At 37.3% G+C, this 16,928-nt stretch overlaps 2 long non-coding RNA genes across 2 annotated transcripts; both read left to right on the forward strand.

Moving 5' to 3' along the window:
- Positions 1 to 1,233: 1,233 nt before the first annotated feature.
- LOC124857395 lies at positions 1,234 to 7,040 on the forward strand. The gene is made up of 3 exons (XR_007035581.1): positions 1,234 to 2,460; positions 5,996 to 6,073; positions 7,001 to 7,040. It is a non-coding gene; the product is annotated as an uncharacterized LOC124857395 (long non-coding RNA).
- Positions 7,041 to 8,371: 1,331 nt separating this feature from the next.
- On the forward strand, positions 8,372 to 14,582 carry LOC124857260. Its single transcript, XR_007035552.1, has 3 exons — positions 8,372 to 8,658; positions 9,659 to 9,751; positions 11,627 to 14,582. It is a non-coding gene; the product is annotated as an uncharacterized LOC124857260 (long non-coding RNA).
- Positions 14,583 to 16,928: the final 2,346 nt, after the last annotated feature.

Here is a 16,928-nt window from a genome sequence, read left to right on the forward strand (position 1 = left end):
ATTAGTACAGGACCAATCAGAACCAGTCCAACAGCACCACTTCAGGTAGAGATGGGAGAGATGCCATTAGATCTAAGAAGGAAACAGTTAGCAATAAATTACTGGATAAACTTACAAAGCAATAATCTGGATCATCCCACACGTGATATTTAAAACCATGCTGGGAAAAAGAAAAAAAACAAGAGTTTTGGTTGGATTATCAATAATATAGCAGAAGAATTTTAAATATATGAAAAATAAATAAGTTCAATGTTGCCTTTGCCAGTAGTGCCACCGTGGCTGTTACCAGAAGCAGTGATGGATATGGTGTTGATGGAAAAGAAAAAGGATAAGAAATGTATTTTAGATTCAAGTTTAATACAAGAATATATAAACAATTACTATCATAATGTCCAGATTTACACAGACACATCAAAAACAGATGAAAAAATAGGAATAGCATTTATAATACCAGAATTTAAAATAAAAGTAGGAAAAAGAATTACAAATAGATTATCAATATATTCAGGAGCATTATTAGCAATATTGCAGTGGGTGGAGGATATAAAACCATTAAAAACAATCGTTTGTTTAGACTCAAGTTCAGCATTAATAACTATAAAACATAAATCATTCAGATGGTAGACCAGACATTTTGTTGGAAATAAAACATACTTTATTCAGAAGATAAAGGTTGGGATTAATATTAGTGTTTTTATGGGTACCAGAACATGTAGGAGTTGGAGGGAATGAGATGGTGGACAGGATGGCAAAGAAGGCAACACAAAACAACATTAGTTTTATAATAAATATTAGTAGGTCAGAGGCAAGAAATATAATTAAACAGAGAATCAGGAAAGAGTTGCAAAAAAGGTGGGATGAAGAAAAGAAAGGAAAATGGTTTTATAGAATCAACAAGATAATAGGAGAAGTAAGAACAGGAAGAAGGAGCAGAAAAGAGGAAAGATTAATTACAAGATTAAGAATAGGACATAAAGGAATTAATTCTACATTGTTTAAGATACAGAAACATAATACAGGAAAATGTGATTATTGTGGAGAGGAGGAAACAATAGAACATGTAATATTGAAGTGTCAGAAATATGAACAAGAAAGAACAATTTTAAGGAGAGAATTTGTAGGTATTAAAGAACATTTTATTTTGAGAGATACTTTGCAAAGAAGTTTAGGTAGCAAACATATTGAAATTATAGTTAGATTTTTCAAAAAAACTAAATTAATAAATAGAATTTGATTGTTGTAAAAGTAAATAAGATTTAAAACCATGAAGATCTACACTCCATACCAGTCGGTGGCGGTAATGCACATCTTCAAGTTATTTGCCAACCGCCAAAAATAATACAAGAAGAACCAGAGCGAAGTAAACTCAAGAATCGGGTTAAACTGGATTTCAGTCACTGAACTGGTAGAGAATTAACACAGATCATTTAAAAGTCACAATCTGACGCTTAATGTGCTTGTTGCACAAATTGTAAATTAAATTAGAGTGTATTAAACATCAAACACAGCTACAATCAGTGATTCACACACTAAGTAATAAACACCTAAATCCGTTATCAAGCCAACCTTGAGCACAAACGAGAGTTACTGCAGGATATAGATGATTAAACCTATAAGGAGTTAGAACAGATTGTCTCCTTACTGCCCCATAACACTTTTTTTACTGTAACACCAACACTGATGTCCTCTGCTAGGCCTGCAGGCAGCATGAGCAGCACTGGATGGAGGTTAAGAGTTCAGATGTCTTCGCAGCTAGATTGTTGGGTACACAAGCCCAATGACTAAATTCTGTCTCAGAAAATTAAAATATTACATATGATTAATAAAAATGATATTTTAAACAAATGTCAGGCTTCTGAAAATGTTCTCAGTACCTGGTCTTGGTTCCGTTTTCATGAAATACTGCATCAGTGTGGCGTGGCTTGAAGGAGATCAGTCTGTGGTTCTGTTGGGATGTTCTGGAAGCCCAGGTTGCTTTAACAGTGGCCTTCGGGTCATCTACATTGTTGATTCTGGTGTCTCTCATCTTCCTCTGGACAATACTCCATAGATTCTCTGTGGGGTTCTGGTCAGCCCAGTTTGCTGGCCAATCAAGCACGGTATCACCATCGTCACTGAACAGGCTTTTGGTACCTTGGTGGGCCGGTACCAAGTCCTGCTGGAAACTAAAATCAGCATCTCCATTAAGCTTTCACAAAATGCTCTAAATTTCCTGGTAGATGGCTGCATTGACTGTGGACTTCAGAAAACCCATTGGACCAAAACCAGCAGATGACAAGGCACCCCAAATCTTCCCTGACTGTAGAAATTCACACTGGATGTCAAGCAACGTGGATTCTGGCCTCTCCGCTCTTCCTGCAGACTCAGAGACCTTGATTTCCAAATAAAATCAGAACTTTAATTTAATCTGAAAAGTGGACTTTGGACCACTGAGCAACTATCTGGTTCTCTTCCGTCCAGGTAAGACACTTGTAGCCCATGTTGCGTCAGTGCGTAGCAGTTCTTGATGTGCTGACTCCACCCTAAGTCCACTCCTTTAGAAGCTCCCCCACATTCTTGAGTGGATTTTGCTTGACAATCCTCTAAAGGCTGCAGTAATCCCTGTTGGTGGTGCACCTTTTGCTGCAACACTTTTTCCTTCCACTCAATTGTCTATGAATATGCACTGTAAACCCCAATTCATCCATGACATAAAATTTTATTGTGAAGTCAACACAAATGTTCAAGACTGTCAACGTGACATAAATATTTTATGTTTACTTGACTCAAATACCCATCTCTTGTGAAGTTGACATAATTTTTTTGTGTTAAGTCAACAATTTAGGATTTTTGAGTCAGTTTTAGTATAAGATTTTAAGGCAAGATACCCTAATTAGTTTTTGGCCAAATAACATCAGAAAGACTGTGCACTTAGCATAGTTTTCTAGTTGAATTAACAAATAAAAATGTTGTAATTATATGAACTGAATGTTTTTACGTTCATGTGACAAGTAATAACTTTACTGTTAAAGAACGGGAAAAAATAATGTTCACTGAACATAACAAAAACATATGATTACTACAAGAGTTTGAGTGTTATGCTGAACACAAAAAATATTTACTGTCTTAACATAAAAATGACAGTTTCATGGGTTGTCTTTTTCCAACTTATTATTTTTTAGTACACATAATGTATTAAAGATCTGCCACACCAACGTTACATTTAATGGAAGAGTACAACTTCCATTTCTTTGTTTGTGTAACTTAAACCTTTTCAGTAGAAACAAAACCCATGTGTGCAGTGATATTAACAATACAATTTAAAAGTTTTATGTTAAAACTAGTAAACTAGTAAAATTATCTTCTTTGGTTGAGTTCATCCTAAGACTGTGAAGATGCTGGTAGACTTTCGGGGAACACCACCCCCACACACACCCCTCACCATCCTCAACAACACTGTGTCTGCTGTGGACCTCTTCAGGTTCCTAGGCACCACCTGACCTGATATGGTCTTCATAGACACTGTTCGAAAGAAGGCCCAGCAGAGACTGTACTTCCTGAGGCAACTCAAGAAGTTCAACCTTCCACAGGAGCTGCTGGTCATCTTCTACACTGCCATCATTCAGTCTGTCCTGTCTTCATCCATCTCAGTGTGGTTTGGATCATCCACAAAACAAGACAGGTCCAGACTGCAACGAATAATCAGAGCTGACCTTCCCTCCATCCAGTATTTACTTATACAAGTCCAGGGTCAGGAAAAGAGCTGCTAAAATCTCTGCAGACCCCACACACCCTGCACATGAAATGTTTAGAGCCTTACCTGAAGGCCGCCACACAGTGGACAGTAACTCAGTAAGTATAAAAACAGACAACATCTTAAGTGTCCTGATGATTCCTGTTAGCCTTCTGAAAGAGGAGGAATAGGATCAATGCCTAAGGGGATGACTTTCTGGCCTAGCGTTATGAGTGTTAATGCACATCACTGTATCAAAAACAAAACTGAAAAATAAAATTCTAAGTCACAATCTAGTCCAAAACCAACAATTTAAACGGTTGTAAAGGTGTTGACAGTGGATAACTTCATATATTTGGATATTGTCAGACTGCTTTGATCCCCATGTTGATGCTACTGCTAAAAGCTTTCCTCAAAGACTTTTCATTCTGAGATATAAATTATTTTAATGTTTAAACTGAGATAATGACATCATAAATTTTGTTTAATTTCTGTATTACTGTGTGGTTTGGAAACAGACTTTGTAGATTTCAGTGAGGAGTCACTTTAAGACATTTAATAGGCAGGTCTTTAGCAAGGCTTTATTGGATTGCCAGGATCCCTCCAGTATCCCTCTGGCTGCCATTTCAGAAGTATTGTCTGCGTGAAAAACAAAAGGTTTCTCTTTTGCTGCCAATCGGATTCTGATAACAAGATTATCAGTGTAATTCACTTCACCTGTCAGTGTTTATAATGTTATGGCTTATTTATTTATTTTTTGGTAATAGTTATAGTAAAGGGAAATAGCATAAAACGTATGAAAGAAAAAGGTTATTTTGAAAGAAATCCCGCGCATTTATCTAAAGTTATATTTTCATGCGGGCACCAATAGGTAACAGAGGAGTCTGATGACGATTGGTCTGATCCTGCCGCTGACAGCCAATCAAGGCTAACTGAACACTATCATCTAAAATAATGTATTTGGTTATTCTGTAAACTAAACCTATGGGCTAAACTAAGGTTCTTGACTATAAACTAACGTTAGTTTCATTTGACGAGATAACTGGCGAATATGTTGTCAGAAGTGGTTAGCTAGCAAGTGAATGTAAACGTCCTGTTGACCCTTGAAAGTAACGTTAAGTTTAAACTTGACATAACGTTAGACTGACGAGACTGTTAAAAACTACAAGACACGCTACTGTTAATTATTTTTTAAACGGTAACGTTATATTGTGAAAATGAGTAAGTAACGCTACAATTCGGTAATTCGGGCTCTTGAGCCAGCTAATGTTAGCAAGAAACAATATAAATGCACCTGAACCATGTAACATTAACCTGAGAAACATGTAGCTTTCAACAACACGAATTTAAAAGAACGGATAAGTTACAGATACTTTGTGTGAACACTTGTGCAGCGTTTAGCATTCCTGCTGAGAATGGCAGCCATGCCAGGAGGTGATTAATATAGGTAACTGTAACTCTCAGAAGGCTTAACGTTACATTTTCTGCTTCATAATGCAGCCACATCGTTATTAGACACCTTACTATAGACTACCCATTAATTACCTCATATTTTGGTTGAAACTCCAGAAATGCTACTTTTACTCAGTCTAAAGAACCATTCATGGCTCTAAACATTCACAAAATGTATAACGTTACGCAGAGTAATGTATCACTATTAATGAACCCCATAGATAATATTATATTGTATTTAAACAGTTTTTGGACACAATTCATGCAAAACATGTTTCTATAACAATAAGTTAAATACAAATAACATTAAAGTTACACCTTTACTGTTTTTGTGACAATAAATGTTGTATTTGTTTACTGTTTAAACCAAAATGCCTGAAGGCTTAATGGTTTAGATGTTATTGCCTGATGTTACCTAATTAAATTAATTTTGTTAGTGTGTTTCACTGGGTGAGGTTTAAGAAACCTTAAATTGCATAGCATTGATGTTATCTAAACCTCGCTTGAATTGTTTTTTTACAGCCTTACGGTATTATTCAAAATGCAACAAAGGGAGATGTCAGTTTTAAATCGGACCAGGTACAATTAAAACACATTGTACCTAAACCTGTCAAATGTGGACTATATGATGTCAGTCAAAGTAAATCTTATTTGAAACACATTTTAAGAATTGTAAATCCACACACAAAAGTATTAAACCATAATGAGTTTTTTGTTAAATAAAATATTCAGGTGTATTTTGAAAGACATCCAGCACATTAGGGGCTGTAACTACTTTTCAATTGGCTGACATACATGAGTTTTTAAAGTGCACCTTTTCTTTCTTTGCAGAAAGGACTGAATGTGTTTTCACCCTTCGTCCATTAGAAAGATAAACTGCTTCCCAGATTGAGCATACATAATCTAATGGTAAGTGAAGCAGTTACATCAGAGTGTTTCGATTCCTGAACATTATATTTAAAGACTATGTTAGAGTAGACATGGTCTGTGTCACATATGTGACAATGTTTTGACTGTGGTAGTTAAAGCTACACATGGTCACATTTGTTTGAGTGCATAATGATCATCAGGTACTTTTTGGTTTTCACTGGCTCAGTCATTCTCTTCCTGCCTTTACATCATATGGATGATGAAACACACCAAACAATCCATTTAGCTTTTGCAGTGGTCCAAAAAATGAAGTGGTAGAAGTGCAAGCGACCATTGCAACAGCTTCTCTGAACTACTGTCTTCACTGTTTCAGCTAGGATTTTTTTACAGTAGTGGTGGAAAAACATCTATGTTTAGAGGAAACTGGTTCCAAAAATGGCTGGAAGCACAGCCTTTTAAACAAAATAAAAAATTACAGACGCAACCTATGCAAATCTGGATGCCTAGAGGTCAAAATAAACAGTGATAGGAGGAGCAGAGCCAATCCTGATGCAGCTTCACCACGTGCTTCCCTTAAGCGGCCTTGACATACAGAAGTTAAGTATCTGCCACAACTTCCTAAGGGGGAAACACTGGATACTTTGGAAGTCTTCAGATTGGACATGTTGAACAAAATGGATGAAGACATTGATTTCACACTGACAGGTATGAACATGAGCAAGACCTTTGCTGCAAGAAGGCTTGAGATTGTAAATTCAAGTCCTTCTGTGCAGCATCTTCAAGAAAGATGGCCAGCTCTTCTCCAGGAACACCAGGTACATAAAGCTGTAGAACATGGTTGAATTCAGTTTACTTGTCATAATATGCTTATTCACATTATTTAAATCCGTCTCAGAGCTTCAAAAACTGGTCTCGAGCACTACATAATGTGTGTGTTCATTTAAATTATATGTTTTTGATTTAAAGGGGGAATGATGAATGAGACAACTGGAGAGACTGAATCAGAATAAGGCTGCAGGTCCAGATCATGTCAGCCCTAGAGTCCTGAAGGCCTGTGCAGAGCAGCTCTGTGGGATTCTGCAGCACCTCTTCAACCTTAGCCTGGCCCAGAAGAAGGTTCCGGTGTTGTGGAAGACCTCCTGTCTTGTTCCGGTACCAAAGAAAACTCACCCATCAGTCCTCAATGACTATAGACCTGTTGCCCTGACATCCCACATCATGAAGGGCCCAGAGAGACTCCTGTTGGCCCACCTGAGTAAGCAAACAGTAAACCATCAGGACCTCCTTCAGTTTGCTTATCTCTGTGGAGTTGGAGTTGAAGATGCCATCATACACCTGCTTCAACAAACCCACTGTCATCTGGACAAAGCCAGCAGCACTGTGAGGATCATGTTCTTTGATTTCTCCAGAACATTTAATACAATCCAACCTGGTTTTCTTTGTCAGAAACTCCAGAAGACTCAGGTGGAGGCCTCAACAATCTCCTGGATTAAAGACTACCTGACAAACAGACCACAGTTTGTGAGACTGAAGGGTTGTGAGTCTAACCAGGTAGTCAGCAGCACAGGAGCACCACAGGGGACTGTACTCTCACCATTCCTTTTCACTCTGTACACCTCAGACCTCCAGTACAAGACAGACTCCTGTCATCTGCAGAAATACTCGGATGATTCTGCAGTCGTTGGTGGATCATAGATGGACAAGAAGCTGAGTACAGGAAGGTGGTGGACCACTTTGTGGCATGGTGTGGAAACAATCATCTCATTTTGAACGTGACTAAAATAAAGGAGATGATTGTAGATTTTAAGAGAAACAGGAATAAGTCAAAAACTATTTCTATCAGGGGAGAAGAAGTGGAGGTGGTGGAGGAGTATAAATACCTCGGTGTTCACCTGGACAACAGACTAGAGTGGAGATGCAACTGTGAAGCCATCTACAAGAAGGGACAGAGCAGACTGTACTTCTTGAGGAAGCTTAGGACCTTCAGTGTTTGCAGCAAGATGCTGCATATCTTCTATAAGTCTGTTGTGGAAAGTCTGATCTCTTCTCCATCATCTGCTGGGGAAGCAGCATCAGAACCAGGGACTTAAAAAAGCTCAACAAGCTGATAAAGAAGGCTGGTTCTGTTCTGGGGACTCCTCTGGAACCTCTGGAGATCATTGTGGAAAGAAGGATTCTTCATGAAATGAAGAACATTATGGAGAACCCTGAGCATCCTCTTCATGAGACTGTCCTACAACAACAGAGTGTCTTCAGTCAGACACTTCTTCAGATCTGCTGTAAGACGGAGCACTACAGGAGATCCTTCCTGCCCACAGCCATCAGCATCTACAACGTCTCTTTGAAGAAACCTTCATAATATGAGCTACAACAACATTTAATTTCCCTTTGGGATTAATAAAGTATTTTTGAATTGAATTGAATTGAATTGAATTGATTGAGGCCACTTTGTTTTCATCAGGTCTGTACAGAATATCAGTGAATCACCAACCAGAAGCTAAAGACTGAACTGTATGCTTCATTGGACAGTCACACAAACAGTTTGCTGGCTTTAGCCTGAGGGATGCAGGGGAAATCCGATCAGTTCCCAGAAGATCTCATCAGTTTTAAAGACATACTCTGAGGTAAATCTTTGTCAAGTATTAAGTAGATCCTAATAATTGCAGTTCTCCATAACTACATAACAGAGCTGGTGGAGGGTTGGGGACCTTTCACGCCTTCCATTTCCATTTGAGGATGCCCCACAGATGCTTAATAGGCTTTAGATCTGGAAACATGCTTGGCCAGTCCATCACCTTTACCCTCAGCTTCTTGAGCAAGGCTGTGGAGGTGTGATTGGGATCGTTATCATGTTGGAATACTGCCCTGCGGCCCAGTCTCCAAATGTAAGGGATCCTGTTTTGCCGCAGTATGTCACAGTACATGTTGGCATTCATGGTTCCCTAAATGAACTGCAGCTCCCCTGTGACAGATGCACTCATGTAGCTCCTGCTTTACTATAGGCAAGATGCACTTGTCTTTGTACTCCTCACCTAGTTGCCACCACACACGTTTTACACCATCTGAAGTAAATAAGTTTATCTGTCTCATCAGACCACAGGACATGGTTCTAGTACTCCATGTCCTTAGTCTGCAAAGGAGAGGCTTCCTTCTGGGACAACAGCCATGCAGACCAATTTGATGCGGTGTGCTCTTTATCTAGAGCAACAATTCTTTTTTTTTTCCAGATCCTCCGAGTTCTGTGGTACGAGGTGCCATGTTGAACTTCCAGTGACCAGTATGAGGGAGTGTGAGGGTGATGACACTAAATGTAACACACCTGCTCCCCATTCACAACTGAGACCTTGTAACATTAACACTTGCCAGCGATTTGGAGATTAATGTCTGTGTGTTGTTATTTTGAGGGGACAGTACTGTTATACAAGCTGAACATTCACTAGTTTGCTATTATGTAAAGTGTCACTTTTTTAGTAGTGTTGCATGAAAAGATCAAACCAAATATTTCCAAAAATGGCAGGGGTCTACTTCATTCTGTCACATACTGTGTATAGATACGTAGAAAAGTTTTTAAAAAAGGGTTGGTATTTTAGCATTTCATTGTCTTTTCCATGTTTTTCACTACAGCAAACACAAAACATCATTGTTGACCGGGTTGCATCTCTTCGGTGTCTACCACTGCATCTTCAAGATGACACAGAGCTCTTCTACACCTGTAAGGTGAACTAATATACTATTTACTTGAACAAGCAATAGTAGGATTAGCATTTATCTGAAAATGTATGAAACCCAAAAAACCTTTTCATACAGGTTAGTGCAAATACACAATGTAAGTAAACTTCAAGTGATTAGGATCTAACAGTGACGCTGATTTTGAGTTTATTATCAAGTATTGTTTTCATGTTCGAAGCAACACAGAATAAAAAAGAAAATGTTGTGCATATTGTACAAACCATAACAAGATATTAAAATTTAACTGCAGATTAACCCTTTCTGAAAATCCTTTGACACTAAATCTACCATATAGAGAATTTTAGTTGGTTTTGGTAACATTTGAACAAAGACTTGAGTAGATCTAGATGTTTTTTTCATTTATTTCTGAAACCTACTGAGTGACTGACTTCTGAATTGTTCATTCTCATACTACTCTCCAATTTTGCATTATTTGCTGTTATTTCAGCTTTTAACTTTGTTCTCTCTTTTCTCTTCCTAGAAGCTACACCTGGCCTGACTCTGTGTCTACCTGTGACACCTTTCTGGAGAGGGGAATCGTCCGAGCTTCTGCTGGCAACAACTTAATGCTCACCTTCTACCAATGATCCACATAGCCCTGTCTTTTAGTGTTTAACCCTTTCTCTCTCCTAGACATGGCTACTGACTGAGCTTCTACTGTAACTAACTCTATGTGATCTCTTTCAGACTCTAACCTTGAAAACTGGATCAGAGTTTATCTGTTCTTTCTTTCTAGATGAAACGACTAAAGGAGCTACATCCATTAACATTTACTTTTCCTTCCCATAGAAAGTACTCCTGGATCAGTGCTTCTTTGTTCTCTTTGTGTCTCTGCTCTGTTCTCTCAAACCTCCAGTCGGTTGTGGCAGATGGCCGCTCACACTGAGCCTGGTTCTGGTTCTGCTGGAGGTTTCTTCCTGTTAAAAGGGAGTTTTTCCTCTCCACTGTCACTACATGCATGCTCAGTATGAGGGATTGCTGCAAAGTCAACACCAGTGACTGTCTACTGTCTCTACATGCTCATCCAGGAGGAGTGAATGCTGCAAGTCACTGACTGGATGCAATCTGCTGGGTTTCCTTAGATAGAAAAACTTTTTATCCAATTTGAATAAATAACTGAATCTGACTGAACTGTTCAATGATTACGATTAATTGGAATGTATGAACCTGACTGTTGTGAAGAACCTTGAGACGACATGTGTTGTGAATTGGCGATATATAAATGAACTGAATTGAATTCATAAGTTGAACAGAAGCAAACTTTTGTCACATCAGTGGATGTTCTGAAAACATTCCAGTTCTCTGGGATGTATGGGGGATTTCTTTTTTTAGATTGAAATGTGAATGGTCTACAAATTTTGAATTGTTGTAATGAGCCACACACAAGCCTAACTGTATTTGACGATTTAAGATAAAATCATTTGAACAAAGACAACGAAATCCAGAGATTAACAAGATCAAATAAGTTTTACTCTATGTAAATTTGTGATATAAAAGAGTTCAATGAGTGTTGCTATTAAAAATGTTTTTTTAAAATGGTTCTGACAAGGCTTTATTTCATCACAGCTATCACTAGAGATTTTCACGAGAGGTTTGCATAATGCTCTTCCCATCTATATGTTTGGGTCCTTTTGGGTATTCTGATAGCTCAGAAAACTCAAAAAACACGTTTATTTGGCTTTCATTTTTATGACTAATGTTTAGTTATGGACACTCTACTGATACTTTAGTAACATAAAACAATGAAATAATGTCTAGAACACAAATATTGTTTTCTGTGACAGACTTGTGAGCTGATAAACACACAAAGATCAGATGACATCCATTAGAGAAATGTAATTGTAAATGTATAATATTTTTCAGGAGGGTGAAGACCAAGGGTCTACCATTAAGAAATCTGCTGCCATTGTGTCCATTATTGGTGACAGCGAGGATATGAACACGGTGCCATTCCATCCTCAAGAAGTCAAGGTCTTTCTCCAGGAGCAGGTTGTTTTGCAAGGGACTAAATGCTGGCCAGATGCAATAATGCATTTATATGGCTTGCTTAATGTTATCCAGGCTAAATATCCAAAAGCAATGACCTACACATTTGAGTTTATTAAGAAAGTCCTCCTGAATGTAGATGGCGAAAAACCCAAACCAAAGACACTGTCTTTAAAACATAAGCTGTAATGTACAAAGGCAGTGTCACAAATGAATTAAAGGTCTGTTGAGGTTAGAAGTGACCCAGGTCATGGTTATACAGCAAAAGTTCAAAGCAACAAACAAAAGGCCCACTTATCCCCCATTTAACAACACAATCCTTGTTTCCATAGTCATTGTTTGCAAAGAAACTCTTGTAAATGCTCACAGTTGGCAATAGATGGTCATTTAGACCACCTGATCCTATGGTTTTCCAATGACTAGTTAAAACAGCCAGAAGCACTAACAAACCATTTGGATGGATCATGGTTACTTGTACCTAATTAAAACTAAACAGCTACCATTCAGTCAAGCAAAAGAAGCTCTTCTGATGAGGGACGAAAGGTCTTCAAGACACCTTAACCAATCCAGTTGATCCTTTAAATAAGCAAGTAGGAAGTGTTTGAGTGTTACTTTACATAATTTGTCCATCAGAGAAACAAAGTGACTGCAGATTTTAGCAGATATGTGGCTTGGTGGATAGTAATGTTCATCTGTTGCAGACTAATGAAGACCCACAGTAGGCATTATGTATCCGTACATGTGTGTTCTGACCAGCTTAAGTTGGGTAATTGTTTCAGACAAACGGGTCTTATTTTCTATGGCCCAATATGTGTGACACATTCATTAGCGCGCACACTTTTGTAAAAGCACATATTGTATTGTGAAGAGAAAATATACATTTGAGCTAACAAAAATGAGTTGTTTGCTAAACTCTATTTCTGCACTTGCCACTCAGTGCCTGTGCAGAACTCCTTCTCCGTGCTCGCTGACTTCTAACTCTGAGAGTCTACTTTTAACTCCGTTCTCGCTCAACTTGTCACAGCTTTACAGTGTGCCGCAAAAATCAGTCGATCACCGGCTCAGAGAAGGTAAACCTGATTGGCTGTTTGGTCTCCAATTGGTTGCTAGCTTCCAAGAAAAAGATGGAGAGAATTTGGATGGCACAATGCATTCTGGGTGTTGATTACATCAGATGCAAACAGGTAGTATTTTTTTGTTATACTAATTAAAGTCAGATTTTGCTAAATGTTTTGGTGTAAAATGGTGGTCATAATAGTTTAATTATCTCCCAAGCCTGGTCAATGCAAGGACTCATCCTTTTTTAGTTGTCCTTGGTTAGACTAATTAATACACAAAACAATCATACTTTCTTAATTACCAAAAAAAAAAGAGAATACTAGCGCTGGTCAACTTGAGCGCCTTCGCTTAGGAATTTGTCCCATATTGTGCCATAATTTTCTTTTTTCTATATTTTCTATTTTTTAGGTTTGTTTTAATTAGAAACTTATATTTATTGTTTAGCTTTTTTTAAGCAGAGCGCACAGATATTTATGTTTGTTGTTTATTTCCATCATTGAGGTGTTATATTGTTGTTACAATCTGCTAAATAAAATAGATACAATTTAGAATATAGTGACCTAATGTTTTTTTTTATTTTTATTACATAATTATAGATTAGTAGTGAGAATGTAGAGATAACATGGGAGTTTGTATAAACAACTAAATGTTCTGATATATAACAATTTATTTCCTTCTATATAACTGTTAATGTGTCCATTTCTGTAATATATATTTAATTTTGAGGTGTTTCCAAAATGTTTTAAGAGTTACTTTAGATAAGTGAATTGCTAGCAGTATTAACATAATGCTTTTAGTAGTTGGTGTATGTTCAGAACAGTAGTTCACATTAAGGTTTGAGTATATACATTTGAATTTGAGTTGTTAAATTGCCTATAATAGTTTTTACACTTCATTAAATAAAGTTTAGGTTAAAAACACAAACATTTTGTGTCCTCAAAAACCATTAATAGTTCCGGTGTAAATATTAGATATTTAGTGTAGAAAGCATGAAATATATTGGTCATAAATTAATTGTAAAACTTTTTAAAACAATTGAATAGTTTTTATGTAACTCTACTAAAAAGACATGGGTCCAAATGGCAGAAAACATCCTCTAAACAAGTTCAACTAAATGTGTAAGATTGACTTAATTGTAATATTACGTTGAGCATAACAAAAAAAGTTATTTTGTAGCATTTTCTTTTGTGTCTAGAACACTGATTTGATTGCGTTGTAAAACCAAAACTTTTTAAGCTTAACGTACACAATAAAATGCCTTAAACAACATGAACAATTTGGTTCAAAGGTACAATCCCAAATGTGTCATCATAGAGCAAAATATTGTTAATTGCACAAAAATAAATACTTGTTGCAGACTGAATATATTAATGTTAGGCTGACTATAAGAATTCTGTTTAGTGAAATCAATGTGTTTGTGTTGAAGAGATATTAATACATTTATATATAATGGCTCAAAAGGTTTGTGTTATGTCCACTAGATATTCCCACTTAAATGACATACTATTACAATGTTAGTAAAACAAAAACTATTTTATCATTTGACTGAAAAAAACTGTTGAGCTGACAGAAATCTCCGTCAGACAAGGGTCACATTAAACATTTAATTTGTGTTGGTTGCATTCATAACTTTCATGTTACCGTACTCAAAGGTTTTGTGTGCAAGCTGTTTCCAAAATTATTTTGAGTAGAGTGAGCAAATTTGGATTTAGCTGAACAATGAAAAATTTTGTGTTCATTTAACCTAAAAATAACAATTTATGTACGTAAAATATTAGTTTATTACACATAATTTTGTTTGTGTTCAATAAACACTTAGTGAAAGTGTAATTTTTATGTCATATGAACTATTCAATTCATTTCAATCCAGTTTATTTATATAGCTCCATATCACAACTTGTCGTATCAAGGCTCTTCACAAAGTCAGTTCAGTCCAATCATCCAGGTTCCCAGTCAGGTTTATACATTCCAGTTAATCATAACTATTGAACAGTTCAGTCAGATTCAGTTATTTATTCAAATTGGATAAAACGTTTTTCTATCTAAGGAAACCCAGCAGATTGCATCCAGTCAGTGACTTGCAGCATTCACTCCTCCTGGATGAGCATGTAGAGACAGTGGACAGTCACTGGTGTTGACTTTGCAGCAATCCCTCATACTGAGCATGCATGTAGCGACAGTGGAGAGGAAAAACTCCCTTTTAACAGGAAGAAACCTCCAGCAGAACCAGAACCAGGCTCAGTGTGAGCGGCCATCTGCCACGACCGACTGGAGGTTTGAGAGAACTAAACATTTCCTGTTGATGTGACAAAGATTTAAATGCTCAAAAAGCACAAATTATTTTGTTCTGTAATTAAAAATAGTTATGTTGAGTTGACATACATTTCCAGTCAGATAAAGATCATGTGACATGATGATTTTGTGTTTGGTGTACTCATAACTTTTATGTTACTGTACTGCACTAAACTAAAATTTTTGTGTGCAAGCTGTTTCCTAAAATATTTTGAGTTGAGTTGAGTGAATTGGGGTTTACAGTGTGCTTGGATACAGCAGCCTGTGAACAAACAGCTTCTTTGGCAATGACCTTTTGTAGGTTCCACTCCTTCTCGAGGGTGTCCATTACTGTCTTCTGGACACCTGTCTAGTCAGCAGTCTTCCTCATGATTATGTCACATACTGACCCAGACTGAAAGAATTGTTTCCCACCCGTCTTCAGAAAGTTTCAGGGTGGAATAGTTATCAGAAGTTTCGGTCAGCACAGAGAGGAGTTACCATGCCTCCCTAATACACTGCCGGCTTCTCACGATACAGACAAAAAACACTTGCAACCTTTAACCTGGAATAATAAACACTCATTGTTATAATACTAGAGGCTACTGTTAAGGTTTGTTCTATCAAAAGCATAACTAAAAACTCCTAATAAAAATCAATCTATAAGCAGCAAAGTCCCAAATATATCTTAGCTTTAGCTACTAATGATAAGCCATTTATATTTCCACACTTCTCAATGTCAGTAATTTGTGCCTAATTTACACCAGTAATTTTTTTAAAGTCCAATGTAAATAACGGCGAGGAACCTCTGCCTCTCAAACGGACCCTTGTTTTTCTGTCCCTTCTGCTCATACAAGACAGCAGAAAGGCATTATGTGACTAACCACATGAGGAATCATGCAACAGTGAAACATAAAGGTAAAATCCGATAAATCCATATAAATCTAACATCTGATTACTACAGACATTATGTCAGAGCAATTTACATCAAAACCTATCAAAATTCAGTTTAAGACAATGTTCATACTGTAAGAGTAGCAGCATCTTATTTTGCAATTAAAATCCCCTTGCAGTTTGAAATATAGACTATTGACTTTGTTGCTGGTCGAACTGGAATTTATGCAAAAAATAATTTCCACAGTTTTAACCTTTTTTTCTTAAATATCCTTTACTACATGGGTTTAACAGGTTGTAATTTTCTCTCTCTCTCTCTCTCTCTTGGCTAAATGGAAAACTGTCACTTTAAGATAATATGTGGAAATATTTATTCATCCATTCATTTTCTATACCCGCTTCTTCCACACTGGGTTGCAGGGGAGCTGGTTCCTAGCTCCAGCGGTCTATGGGCGAGAGGTGGGGTACACCCTGGACAGGTCGCCAGTCCATCTCAGGGCAACACACAGGACAAAAAATTAAACACACACCCATTCACGCCTAAGAAGAAGCCGGAGGATCCACACATGCACGGGGAGAGCATGCAAACCCGACCAGGAATCGAAACGAGGACCTTTTGCTGCAAGGCAACAGTGCTACCAACTGCACCACTGTACAGCCCCATGGAAATATTTGTTTTATTATATCTTAATGCAAACATAATCAGAATAACAGATAACTAGTTTAGCAGTCTCAAATCAGTCTGCAAATGCCTGAAGTAACTTTAAAGAAGCTTAGTGCCAAGTCAGATGTTCACGTATCTCACTGAAGTAAAGACGGATACTTTCTTCTTCTGTGTTGAGGGTTCTCTGTCCAAGTCCCATTGGGAGGGAACAGGGATTAGTTCAGTAGTGGGTTTGTTTCTGTTCTCACCTGCACTTTTGCTACAAGAAACTAGTTTTGGAGGCTGTCTTTT

The sequence above is a fragment of the Girardinichthys multiradiatus genome, chromosome 20 (assembly GCF_021462225.1).
Source record: "Girardinichthys multiradiatus isolate DD_20200921_A chromosome 20, DD_fGirMul_XY1, whole genome shotgun sequence".
NCBI lineage: Eukaryota > Metazoa > Chordata > Actinopteri > Cyprinodontiformes > Goodeidae > Girardinichthys > Girardinichthys multiradiatus.